The sequence below is a fragment of the Eptatretus burgeri genome, chromosome 2, assembly GCF_056783735.1.
Source record: "Eptatretus burgeri isolate ZD-2024b chromosome 2, Ebu_testis_v1, whole genome shotgun sequence".
NCBI classification, from domain to species: Eukaryota; Metazoa; Chordata; class Myxini; order Myxiniformes; family Myxinidae; genus Eptatretus; species Eptatretus burgeri.
Genome location: NC_140962.1, coordinates 83,692,143 through 83,706,582, shown reverse-complemented (window position 1 = coordinate 83,706,582; position 14,440 = coordinate 83,692,143). Strand labels below are relative to the sequence as shown.

The following is a 14,440-nucleotide window of genomic DNA, read 5'->3' as shown; positions in this document are numbered from 1 at the left end:
GACAAAGCTGATGTGGGCAAGTGGACCTGGAGACGCAGTATCACAACCACTTGTGGTTGGAAGACAGGAGCACATCTTGGGTCAAAGGGTTTTGAAAGACAAGATGGCATCAACTTAATGAATCTTTGGAGAGAGACAAAGCCAATGAGTGCATGCTGTCGAAGCTTGCTTTCAAACAAAGGAGGCCATGGTGCACCGCAGAGCTGGAGATGATGCGATCCAGATGAGATGGATTATGATATCTCATTTTATTCGGGCAGTTTCAATTTCTCTGACAGGATCCCCTGCTGCAACTGTGTCATGACTCGCTCAAAGCACCTCTCTCCACTGGCTACATCAACTCTGCAGGTCCAGCTGGATTGGGGCTTTGTGGATCTTTAAATTATTTATATTCACAAATATTCTTCCAACATGCCAACTAGATTTATTTTAGAGCTCTACTTCTCACCTGACCGCAAAACGATCTCTCAACTTACTCCACTCCAAACCTACCAACTCGAATCTATGCTGCTCCACTTTATTCCACTCCACTTGAAACTTTTAACTCTGCCCTGTCCACTCCAGCCCATCACCGCCATGAGGTGCTTTTTAACAGTATGGTGGGTCGATATGTTCCTGGCAGGAAAGGTGGGACAAAATGTTCCTCTTTATATGTTATTCGTGTGCGGTCTTCAATGGCCCTCATGCTGCCTGGTGGGTATGGGATGAAAAGGCCTGTGCATCCACTGCGTTAATCTGGCATGAATCGGTGTGTCCGAACGCAAAGACCACAACAAAATCGCTGACAGGTATAGCCGAGCTAAGCTCGTCGAGGTTCCACGTTCACGGCGAGTTAGAGCGGACCTAATCTGCCTGTCTAACGGATCAATCAGCCAATTATCGAAGCGCTATTGAGCCCGTTCCCAATAACCAGAAAAACGTTCATCAAAACAGGGGTATTTATTAACAGAGAATATGGTTTGGGGTCATGCCCAAGTGTGCAGCAATTGCGTGCGGGTCTTGGCTCACAGCTACGACCGCTCTCCTCTCTCCTGAAGACTAGTGGAAGCACGTGCAACAGCAGCCCGAAATTGAAAGGGTGAAGACATGCAGCAGGCACTGAAGACATGAACGCAGACCCAAGACACAAACGCAGACCATGGAGACTGGAGAGCAGGTACCGAGAATGGCCACTGCATGGAAACAACAACAGCACTTTTATAATACCCACAGGGCTCATTTAAGTGCCCATGGGGTGTGCCCATTGGCCAATGCAGCCAGACAGATGTCCTAATACGGGCATGTCCTTGTTCAGTCTGGTGGCCTTTTGTGGACCCAGCGATCACTGCTGTGGGTCACACTCATTGGTTATTGCTTGGAGGAAATACCATACAAGGACAGATATATGACGGCGATGATTCAAGAATGGGAGGGAAAGGTGGGGCTTATATAAAGACACTTGGGTGGGAAAGAGGTCTTTCTAAACACGTGCTCGACACTTTTTTTTTTCCTTACAGGAATTACATCACATTTATGCTAACGTGTACTATGGAATAACTATTGAAAATTATCCACATTTTACCCCCTGGACCAGATCCAGAACGATACATAATCATGCTGTTCGGTATACTGAACATTTAAATTTAAAATTACCCACTGTACCATTAGTCAGAGAATCTCTGTCGTTGTCTATCTGGATACTGGATATTTATCCAGGACAGAAGAGGTCATGGGGGAGTGGGACTGGGATGGGATGAGGGTGCATGTTGTTCCACTATACATCAAAACTAATTTGTGATCAATAAGCAAACTTTAATGTGTACTAAGTATTCCGAAGTGTAAATATATACGATTCAACATACGCTTTTAGATTAGAAGAGTGAGATCTTCACATAATGTACACAAATTATTCCCGTGCAATGGAACTTTAAGAGCGGTACAAGGCTAAGTAAAAACAATATCACCTGGGTTTTTTTCTAAAGTAGATGAAAAAGGTAAATTGAGATTCATGGTCATTAACGAGGTACACCTCAAGGTCTCAGATCGATCTCGACTCTCCGTCAGCCAGGAATCAAAAGTTCCCTGGGGGCAGAGATACGACGTCGGGGATAGTTGGGGTGCTGGAGGCAAGGGTGGTGGGTGGAGGGCCCCTCTTGAGTGGCAGGCCGCAGAATGCGCGTTATTGGGGATGACAGCGCTAATGACAGCTCTGTCTGCTGGAAAGGGTGAGGTGAGATCTTTGGAGGCGAGGCGACGCAGCAGTGAAGCACTTTGCAGCTGCCTCTGGAGCAGTGTAATCGGTCTCGCTCAGGTTAAGTGATTTGATTTCCTCTGGGTTATTTTTTTTTTCCAAGCAAGAAGTTGGCAGCGCCTGAAAAAAAACAAGAAAAGGAGATTTTTAAAAAAAATCTATTACGATTCGGTCAATATAATGCTTGAAAGTGCAATTATAAACAGTCTCTTTGAGCCGTGATTAACTCGTTTAATTTCTCGTCATTTGGAAAAGGTTTTCACAACTTTATTCATGTGAGAAATTAAATATTAATTTTGGATTTATTAAAAAAAAGAAAAATTCATTGCTGACACTGCTCACCATCAACAGCGAGCGCATGAACCTCCCTTCTGCTACAAGTTTTGCAAGAGGAAAATCTCCCTCTATCATCACGCTTTACCCCTACCTGTCCTTTTTTTGGTTTGCAATACGTATGATGAGAAAAATGACAATTGGACAATCATATTTAGAGAATCCTAATGCTGCATACACCCAAGAACCTTTACCTCCCAAAACAATCACATCGTGAACCGAAGTCCCATATACAACGCTCCCAAATCCCAACATTCCCAAAAAACACCAACGACCACATTCGAGTGTTACTTTTATTTATGCAGCCTCATGATATTAATGGGGCAATTGCCGTGACGTAATCGCGAGTGCCTTCATGGACATGAAATAACGTCATCGTGCAATCTACTGTAATAACCACGTCATAATGAGTGCAACATGGCATCCAAAATCGAGGTTACAAACATAACGTAACATAATATAACTAGAACGCACTCGGTAGGGCATATACCTCCGCCAGACTGATTAGTTTATGTTTTGTATCCCACTGATAGGCTGGATCTGGATTTGGACCTGAACTAAAATTTAATTCCGCTTGTTCTTGTGACCAAACCAACTCACCCACTAAGTTTAATCCGAATCCGTCCAGAACCTTTTGAGATATCATGCTATATATCGTTTTTGGCCAATCATTCAATGATGAAGAATCACTTAAAAAAAAATTATCGGATCCAGATTCGGATCTTCACCAAAAGTGAATCAATTCTTCCGTGTCACACACCAAACCTGTCCACCAAATTTCGTCCAAATCCGTCTGCAATGTTTTGAGATATCCAACTCACAAACAGACAGACAGGGTTGAAAGCGTAACCTCCATCCAACTTCACACCTATGTCCACCTTCGGTGGGTGGAGGTAACAATGATAAATCTTCATAATTATTGAAAAGAGAACTACACAAGGCATGACCATGGACCACCACCTAAAATATAATTAATCTAGTCGTCAAATGGATTTTCATCAATTCACATTGACACCAGCGCTGTCCCCGATGTAATATTGACACTTTCAAAGGTGACGTTTCACTTTTTGGACACCCCTGTCAAACTCACGAAGTACACAGGCGGTTCACACCGATTATGAGCTAAGGGGTACAGCATCATAAAGTTTATATTATGTTTGCCAAACAAGACTACGATTAAAAAAAATTTTTTTAATGACTTTCCATGTTATTTCAGTGTTGCAGTGTCGTGCATCTGTCTGTCTTTATAGTCTTGCCCATTAAATCTCTCTGTAGTGCAATCATGCAATTATCATGGACACAATATATGAACCAATTTGCAAAGGACAACTGAATTACTGTATTTGTTTAAATCCAGACTCTTGGGTGCCAAGTGAGGCAGTGCAATGATAAACCCGTGCACAGGTTTGAGGCGTATTACGTGGCCCCGGTGTGAAGGAGGGGAGCAATTCTCAAAACTTCTGTTCCTCCACTAAGGCACCTGGAAGACAGGGCGCAAAATGAGGATACTCAGACAATGGGACAATCATTACACAATTGGTGTTGTGCACATAGAAACAAGCCACACCAAAAGATATAGCCAATTGTCCAGGTTGCAATGATGAAAGGGATAACGCCACTGATTGGCCTGTGCACACATTAATTAATGGACAGTCTTACTAATTGGTTTAGAGTGCTAGAAAGCTCATTAAGAGGAATCGGGTGCAAACAAAAAGGTGACAAGGAAATGTGCTAGTGATGGAACAGTTCTCGGGAATGTCCAGCTGATTGAACTTTGAGCTCAAAGTAGGGACAGCATGTGATGTGCTTGTGACACTGGTTGAGTGGATCACTGCTGGAGAGCAACTTTTGAGTCTGAGCATTGCTTGAGCTGACCTGTACCCCTTAAGTAACTATCAATCCTATCTGCAGGGCTCAGTAGATGGGGTGGTTGATGTATGACCACCTATGGATACGTTGTCATTGGAGGTACAACCACACTGGTTCTCCTCCTCAATAGCTTCTGGGAATGAAAACTATGCTTTGGGGTGAGTTACCTCTGCCACCAAAGGCGTACGGGGGATTGTGCATTCACCCATGTTTGTTTGTTTGTTTGTTTGTTTGTTTGTTTGTTTGTTTGTTTGCAAGCAGGATATATCAAAAAGTTGTGGATGGATTCGGACAAAACTTGGTTCTTTGGTTATGTTCTGTTCTTGCATATGGCAGCTTGGCTGCTGGGTTGCTATCATTTCTTGGAAGCACAGCTGTGCCACTGATGCTGTGTCCCTCTACCAGTACATTGGTACACATTTCATCAACCTCAGGCAGATGACATGCTGAGTCAGTCCCACCTGCTGTTAATTCAGCAGCTAACGGGGCTCAAACTTGGGACCCTAGGATCCTAAACCAGCCACCTTAACCACTAAGCCAACAACAGGCTTACAAAACTTGGTGGACAGGTTGGGTGTGTGACAAGGAAGGACAAATGGGTTCGATTTTGGTGAAGCTTCGAATCCACATCCGGATACGATCGTTTTTAAAGTGATTCTTCACAATTGAGAGATGGGGCCAAAAACTATGTATGGCATGACATCTCAAAAAATTGTAGATGAATTATGACAAAACTTGGTGGATGAGTTGGGTAGGTGACAACAACAAGCCGGTTTGATTTTGGTTTAGGTCTGGATGCAGATCCGACCTATCAATGGGATACGAAACATAAACTGTTGATCCTGGCGGAGGTATGCGTTCTACCGAGTACAGTTCTAGTTTTATTTATTTATCGTCGTCTGTATATTTATGCGCGATGTTGGGAAGCTCTGTCAAATTAAAGTTCAAGATGGCCAAACGCCACTGTGATGCCATAATGACCAATACGTTAATGACCTAAATAGAGAGTGTGCAACACCTTTTTGTAACTACTCTGTAGCATGTTCCATGCTCCGCTGCATGGAAGTAACATCACCGCATCGTGTTTTTTTGTTTGTTTTTTTTAAACTGGTCTGGAAAAGTTGTCATGAAAGCCAAGGACAGTTTTGCATGCAATGCTGTCAAAATTCATGCAAAATAAATTGTCGGTTTATGGAAGGAAAGATAATGAAAAGGTAAATGAGAAACACCCCCCCTCCAAAACAGCAAACATCTGTGAGTGGACCAGGGATGTAAAGAAGACTACATGTTGCACCACCATTCCAAAAAACCACTTCAATGGTTTTGTCAACACGAGGTGTACATTCCCTGCATGATTAGGCTCAATTAGTGCTTTTTTATACCTTGTTCACCTCAAAGTAACCCTCTCCGTCAACAAATATGAACGTTTATGATGCAAGTGCAGACTTGTTTTCTGTACTCCTATGCGCACAGCGCAGCATCCTGCCTCACCACTGCTCTGCACTCTCACGATGTGAATTGCGTTTTGAAAAAAACAAGAGTAACTTGAAGCTTTGTCAGAAGTGCCATTATGTTTATGTCTTGCAGCACTATTATGTCTTTCCATATCTGTTTTTGTCCTGAATGATCGTTAAACGGTCTCCGTCACCAGGCAGTATACTGGCAAGATAGTTTACACTTGAGAGGTATGGACACTCACCTTAAACTTGTCGAGGCTCGGTTCGAATCAAAACCGTGCTAAAAACTGTCACACTGCTGTTTCACATGCAGGGTGATGCATCAATGTGTGTGTCGTCCGTTGGAAAGGATATTAATCTGGAGCACCCATATGCCAGCCCTGGTTGTTGATGGACGTTGAAGATCCCACTGCATCTTTTGCCAATAGTAGGTGAGTTATCGTCGGATCCCCTGCCAAATTACAAATCCCGACACCTTCATTCACACATCAGGGCTTGCCAGCCAGTTTGTGGACGGCTTGGGCAAACACGTTCCCCCAGCCGACCGCACAAAAACGTGGGAATGATTGGGGCCATTAAATAAGTAATATGAGAAGGAGAAAACAAAGAAGAAAATGAACAGATAAGATGATGCAATGGAGGAGCAAGTCAAATATGGAGCTGTTTACAGTTATTGAAGATAGATTGGAATGGTATTCCACAACAGCCAACCCCCAGCTCAGAGACAGCACCTGATGATGAGTCAGGTCAGATCAGGTCTGTTGACCTCTGGCTCACGGCTTGCAGAGACATGAATATCACTGCCAAGGTAAGTGAATCTCTCAGTGACCTCAACATCCTCACCACAAACAGGTACAGACAGGATAGCAGCATCCAAGATGTCATTGAAAGCCTGGATCTTAGTTTTGACCCAGGAATCCCATAATGCTGGCGGCTCCGACTCCTCATTCAGCACCTCGAGGGCCCCCAAAAGGATATCTAGAGTCTCCGCAAAGATGACTGCATCATCTGTGAAATCAAAGTCAGATATCTTGACATTCACAAACGATGCACTGCAACTTGATCTCTCCGACATGCTCCCAAAAATCCAGTCCATACAAGTGCTGAAAAGTGTGGGGGCCAGTACACACCCCTGACAAACTCCAGTAAAAACTGGAAATAAGACGGAAATGGTATCACCACATCTCACAACACTCTCAGAAACAAAGTATAGTTCAGACATCAGATTAATCCGTTTTGGTGTCACCAAACGAAGACCAAGAATCCTCCAGAGGATATCCCAATTCACTGAATCACTTTGCAAACACTTTGCAGAGATCAACATAAGCTTGCAGAGCAGCCCCTGCCGAAACTCTTGTTCGGTGAGGACCCGAAGAGCAAGGATACGGTCAATCGTTGACCTCTTTGGTGTAAAGCCTGACTGCTCTGGGTGCTGATGCTCAAGCAGATGGTGGCGAACCCCATCAAGAATTATCCGAGCAAAGACCTTGCGCGACACTGAGAGCAGCGTCACCCTTCAGTAGTTGTTGCAGTCTTGGCGATCAACCTTCCCTTTCCAAAGAAGGACAAGAAGGCCCTCTTCCAGTCAGTTGGGATGATGCCTGTGTTCCAGGCAAAGCACAGAACTACATGCAATGACACGAGTACAGAATTTCCACCAGCCTTGAGAAGTTCAGCATGGATGCCACAGATCCCTGGAGCTTTGCCCCGTTTCAACCGGTTCACCGCAGCCTGTGTTTCCACAAACATAAGTGGATCAGTTGATTGGAGGGTCAGCAATAAGGAGAGCAACACCCCTGACATCCAACTCAACAGCTGGTGGGTTAGACTGGTATAACCACTCAAAGTAACTGGCTCAGCGGGCCTTCACTTCGGACTCTTCTGTCAAGAGCCCACCATCCTCGGCTCTAACTGCAGTACACCGAGGGATGGCCTAGGAGGAACGCAATGCACAAATTCCCCTGTAAGCAGGACAAGAATCACTTGACCACAGGTGATGCTCTACCCTCCACATAGATTCCTCACACATAAGCCTATTGTCCACCCTTAGCACACACACAGTTTTACGGCTCAACTCACTGAACAGCTCAGCTCTGCCATGAAGCCTGGTCCTGTGACTCTGGTCAATGGTGTCCAGTGTCCCTTGAGAGACAAAATTCTTCTTTGCCCCATGGTGAGTTCCAAGACATCCACCGGCAACATCAAGGATGGTGGTCTTGAAGGCACTCCGCAACTCTTCAGGACCTCCCAAAGCACCCAGACCCCCCAAATCTCCACTCAGCCTGTTCGCAAACTCCTCAGCTACCCTCTCATCCTTGAGCTTGCCAACATCCGGCCGAGGCTGGGATGAGACCATTCTCCCACATTTAAGCTGCAGCTTCAGAGTTTCTTCCACAATCCTGTGGTCGGTATTGGGGAACTGAACACTCCAGTAGACCCCACAGTTCTGGATCATCCTCCAGTAACCATCAATGAGCACATGGTCAATTTCCTTTGCCACGCCACCAACATCGGAATACCAAGTCCAGCGATGAACCTGTGGGTGCTGAAACCATGAACCGACCATCCGAAGTTCATTAATTCTTGCAAAGTTAAGGAACTTTGTACTATTCTGGTTTACAGTTCTCGACCCATGGGGAGCAACACATGTCTCATAATCATCCATATCAGTTCCAATCGATGCACTGAAATCCCCCAAGACTAGAAGATTATCTCGGCTGGGGCACTGATCAACCACAGACTCAAGCGTGGCATATAATGTGTCCTTCATGGTGACAACATTCACCTCAGTTGAAGCATATACAGAGACCAGGGAATGACGAATCTTTCATGTCATAATTTGCTCGTTGACCTGTGTTACTTAAATTATCATTGGAGTCAGCTTATTGCACACAGCTGCAGCAACTCCGTGGGCATGGTAACCATCAGAGTGACCAGACCAAGAGTCAGTGTAACAACCCACCATGTTCTCACCACTATCCTGTTTCTGAACCTCAGAGAGAGAGCTGCAATACCGATCTTCAAACGCTTGAGCTCAGATGGTAACAGAGAAAGGTGATCATTCTCTCTTTGAGATAGGACATTCCAGTCACCCACCCGAAGGTACCACCTCAGGTTAACCCAAGGAGACCGCCATCTGGTGGACGACATCTCATCACCACCCTGACACACACTTCCGCAATCTAACCCGGGAAGGTTACCCCATGGTTTTCCTCTTATCATCAAAGAGTGGGGTCCCAAAGGCTTTGCCCCAATCCCGTCATCTAGTGAGGTGCCCTACGAAGGGCAGCTTCCACGGAGTGGGTTAAAGTTTTCTTTCCGGGTTTTCTTGTGTTTTGCAGAATGAAGGGTTTTACGTTTGTCCGAGTGCAAATCCTGCCACCAACCTCCTAAAAACAAAGTAACCCAACTGCAGGAGGACGTCCGCAGACACAGTTGGGCACTAGGTATGGATGGCCGTTGGCTCACAAGTAACTCCTCTGCCCTTTGACAGGTTTTGTTTTAAATCCTGCTGTGTCCATACCTACACACCCTCCTCACCAGAAACCCTGTTGGGGGAGACGGTTTAGTCGCCGACAACCTGACCATGAAACAGGTTGGTACAGGTTTACAGGGTTGCTGTAGCTAGCCACAGATCTAATCTGTTGCAAGCCATGGCGAATCATCATATTCAATATAGGGTGACAAAGAAACATTGAAGCTATGCATACGTTTTGCAATTGCTGTATTTATTTTCAAAAATCAAGTGTTGCAGAAATATTCTTCAAAGGCAAACAAATCAAACAACAGCAGGTATTGTCTCATATCCGAGGTTTTCAAGTTTCGATTTTGAAGAGGACATTGATCAAATTGGTTAGCCTCAGAAAAAAGTGAGGCCCTGCCTGATGACACCACTTTGAATTTTCTGAGCCTCAAATCATGCAACCCACTTCTTTTGCTTCTTAAGAAACCCACTCATTGTAAAATTTGCCTCATCATTCATTATGAGCCAGCCCACAATATCCGTCAACAACAATACGACAGAATATTACTGTTTTTTGCCACCAGCTGAATGTACAGTACGTTGGCATGTTGAAGCTTAAATGGAAACATCTCAAGGCCATTTAGAAATAGTCTTCATGCAGATTCATTGTCTGTTAATATGAAGTGCAGATGACAGTCACCATACAGACCTAACAGGGCTCCTCATCATCATTGCTACATAAATATTTTCAATTGCTTCTGCTATTCAGACAGTGCGTGGCTGACAAAATGGTCTGGTGTTCTGCATCTTACATCGACTGCGAGGTCAAGGCCGTTTATTCCTGATATGTGAAACACCCTGCAACCCATGCCTACAGAAATCAGACTTTTTGGAACACCAGCCACATTTTCTATCCAATCATCGTGCAACTTTGTTTTTAAAAAAAAGATCTTCATGGGTAGGCGCAACGACGTTGAAAGTTTTGCGTCAATCGCTCAAGCAGTTGTGGAGAAAATGAATTTAAAATAGAACAAGTCTGAAGACGACGATGGTTCACGAGCGGTATTTGACGATGTAGATCGTTTCAGAAGTCAAGGATGAGACAATGTGATAATGTTTGACCAAGTTATAAAAATTATCAACATGATGTGGTACGAGTGACAGGTTATTAGCTGCAAAATGTCGAAAACCCAGTTTCGTTCAACAACTTTCAAAATTTGACCTTTGCATCACCTTTAAAGGTCACAAAACAATGTTGTGGACATTAAAATCAGGGAACAGGATGTGTGCTATAGCTTCTTGGAGTTAGTTCGTCGAAGAAGGTCGAAAACCCGGTTCGATTCCCACAACTTTGAAAATTCGACCTTGATGAACTTTAAAGGTCAAAGGTCAAGGATTATGACCTTTGGTGCAAAACTTCCTCTGGAACATTCCAGGAACAAGATAACGTCATATAGGCTATATGGCATTTCGCACTCCTCGGATTATCCATACTTTGACGAAATCAGCGTAAAAACAAACTTGAAGGCGCTACGGGCAAGGTGTTGGAGATAGAGCAAAATGGTTTCAAGACTTTAGGTGGGGAATGACCTCAAGATTATGCATAAAAAAATATTGTCATCCTCTCTCAAAGTTTGGGTGGTCGTATGATTTTTATGTCAAAATTTGCAATTTTCTAAGTTCGTGACCTTGTGACCTTGACCTTGGGACGAAAATGAAAAATCGAGCTCCGTGGGGCTATGCAGGTGCCATTGGGCTAACCAAATACCGAAACCCCTGTCAGATTCAACAAACCCCCTCGGAGAAGATGCAAATTGAAATTGGCTACCCCCTAAAAACACGTTTTTTGGGTGTGGCTCCACCCATAATGGGCGCACCACGCCCATTCTCAGGAAAACACAACTAGATCATGATATAAACCTCCCACCAAAATTTTATCAGGATCGGATGAAAACCCACGGAGCTATGCTCGGGACAGACAGACAGACAGACAGACAGACACACAATAATCACGAATATAGTGGTCACTTATTTTTTTCGTGAAAATATTTTTTCGTGAACCAATAAAGGTGAAAAAGTGAGGGTGGAAAAAAAAGTGAGGGCCTCGACCAACATTCCACAACATGGACAAGAATGGTTGTGGATGCCTATTACTAGTTCAAATAATGACAGAAAGCAATTTCAGAGGGAGCTTCATTGTATGGAAGTGACATTTGAAGGCTCTCTGAGCTTGAACATTTTAGCGAGTTGCAATTAACAGCAACAGCAATTAATAACTTACGACAGTTCATAACAGTAGACCTTTATCTGGTAGAATGAAGAACCAGTCTTGCTGGTAAAGTCAAGTGTCAACCTGCATCGGTGAAATAGAACAATTTATTAAATCAACAAGGCATTTATTGAGGTTTGCTAATTCATCCCTGTTGGACTTTTCTGAAATGGGGGCTTTTGGATTCGGGCTCGTCCGTCCGTCCGCAGCTATATCTCAGACATGTACGGATCGATTTTGTTCAAACTTTGCACAAAGACAATACATGATGGTGTACATGGCACATCATTTTGTTTCGCGACTCAATCAAAGATGGCCGACTGGTAGCCACATTAGTTGTAAAAACCTGATATCGAACACGTCCTCAACCATTTCTTGGACATGTATTTCACAATCTTGGTCAAACTTGGCAAACAGATAAGGAATGATGGCTTACATATGCACGTCATTTATTTTCGACATCATATCCAAGATGGCCGACTGGTGGCCATTTTGTTACTTAAACGTGTCCTCAACCATTTCTCAGACATTCTTGGGCCGATTTTGTTCAAACTTTGCACACGCACAGTACATGATGGCATACATTTGCACCTCACTTTATTTTGCGATTTTATTAAAGATGGCCAACTGCAAGACTGGCAGCCATTTTTGTTGTAAATAAATTTGGGTTGTCCCTTTAACTCTGTACAGTAAAATTAGTTAAACCATAGGGGTCTATGACATTTTATGCCTTTTACTCCTTGTTGAAGTAAGAAGCAAGGAGAAGCTTATGTTTTAGGCACGAACCCTTCGTCTGAGCAAAAGGGTTAATGTCAGAAACATCAGCTTCCCTTTGCTTCCCACTGTGGTTTGCATACCTCAATCAACGTTCTGTTGGTTTCACCAATCTTTCTCTGGTAGTCCAATGATCCATGTCTTCAGAAGCTCTGATCCAAATCTGAAAAGGAAGAAATGACCCAAACATCAGTTCGATGCATGAGCCTCATGGTATCAAAATATTTAAATTGACTCAATGTCACCGTGTCGCTCGGTTTTCACTCTCCACACAAATAAACAAGCACTAACAGTTTGAAGCTCGTATTGTCTTTCTGGTAGGTTCAAACATGTTCATATTCTGGTTGAAGAGGAACAACACATTCATCTGTACACTCGACAACACACCTGTCAACTCTCGCGTTTTTGCCATGAGACTCTTGACTTTCTGTTGAAAGTCACGTTCTCACGCTCTCGCTATAAATTCTCACTTTTTTTTTTTAATCTCTCGGCAACAAAAAATATTTCCAACATTATTGCATTGCGACTGGTTTAACTGATGTCATAACCTTGAATACCGACTTCAATCTGATTGCTTCGCGTCGTTCCGCACATCCTATATGAGAGATGGAGTACGATTGGTCAATTATCGACGACCAACCTGATCGAATGAAATGTCTTGTGACTAGGGGGTTCATTTTTCACGTGAAATCGCCACGAAATACTGGGAAATACCATCAATGTGCTGAAATAATACATCTTTATTACAAGGATGATGAGTGTTCTAATGCATAGTTTTCATTAGATAAACCACACGAACACACGGGACCAGAGTTAACATGATTCATGTATTGCAGCCAACATGGCGGAATCTCTGTACCGTCGAGACAGGTCCCATGACCTGCGATCTGCTGGTGTATCATGTGACTACGCTAACACAAAACATTTCCCCCTCCTCCCTAAAAATTAAACATTACAATATCTGTAATAAGGGGCTCAGACAATTAAGCTTAGCAACCAATAAACCAAGATATGATCAACGATGTCCATTAATTAAAGCATTGAAACCTGTTCAAATTCCCATCAAATCAACTTAAACTTAATATTCTGATGGTTATGACCCGGGGAGGACTTTGTGCACCCCCCCCCCCGGGAGAATAGAAACACAAACACATAAAAGTTTGAGTTAGTTATTTCTTTAGTATTCTGTTTAGAAGTTAGGTAAATCGTATTTATGTGACAAATGTGCGTTGCGCATGTGAGCAGATAGGGTTTTGTTCCTTTTTCCCCTTTTTGCATTTCCCTGTTTCTCAATTTTCCTTTCACTTCTATTTCTCTACTTCTTTATTTCTCAATCTCTATTTCTAACAGTCTCTTACATTTCACAACATTATCTAGCATCCACAACATTACACACTACTATACAGACAAAACCAACGCGCAAACCATTCCCTACACCGAAGCACTCGCAAACCCTTGCCTCGCTTGAAACCAGCTGCACAAAGTATTCACAAACCATTGCCTCGAGCCTGATACCAGATGCACCAGAGCAAAAGCCATATTGTCATGGGGAGCCAGGAGTGAAGATGGAAGTTGCTGTAAGATGCGAGAATATTCCACCCCTTAACCCCTCTTTCACACACACACACACACACACACACACACACACACACACACACACACACACACACACACACACACACACACACACACACACACACACACACACACACACACACACACACACACACACACTCTGTGGCACAGCTAGGCCAATGAGGAGCCGGAGGAGGGAAGGACAGAGATGACGAAGTTCCGAGCAGCTTCAATGGAACGCCCACCTATGAGGTAAAATGAGCATAAAAGGGGCAGAGTGTACTTGGTTCGTACAATATGTCTCTCTCTCTCTCTCTCTCTCTCTCTCTCTCTCTCTCTCTCTCTCTCTCTCTCTCTCTCTCTCTCTCTCTCTCTCTCTCTCTCTCTCTCTCTCTCTCTCTCTCTCTCTCTCTCCAAAAGAACATCATAGTAAAAAATAGAGAGAGCTGTTCTCCCCTGAGATTTTCCTG

The 14,440-nt window shown here is 43.7% G+C and overlaps 2 long non-coding RNA genes across 6 annotated transcripts in view; one reads left to right on the top strand and one right to left on the bottom strand.

Annotated features, from left to right (window-relative positions):
* Positions 1–14,440, top strand: part of LOC147032456 (uncharacterized) — a 66,407-nt gene that overhangs the window by 43,344 nt on the left and 8,623 nt on the right. For 3 of the 5 annotated variants that reach the window (XR_015055175.1, XR_015055172.1, XR_015055176.1), the window contains exon 4: positions 13,746–14,222. The exons of the other annotated variants lie outside the window; for them this stretch is intronic. This is a non-coding gene — a long non-coding RNA (uncharacterized LOC147032456). The remainder of the gene's footprint in view (positions 1–13,745; positions 14,223–14,440) is intronic. 5 annotated transcript variants of the gene reach the window in all.
* LOC147032455 (uncharacterized) overlaps positions 786–14,440 on the bottom strand; it is a 35,197-nt gene continuing 21,542 nt past the window's right edge. The window contains exons 2-3 of the long non-coding RNA XR_015055177.1: positions 12,479–12,558; positions 786–2,350 (exon numbers count right to left, since the gene is read on the bottom strand). This is a non-coding gene — a long non-coding RNA (uncharacterized LOC147032455). The remainder of the gene's footprint in view (positions 2,351–12,478; positions 12,559–14,440) is intronic.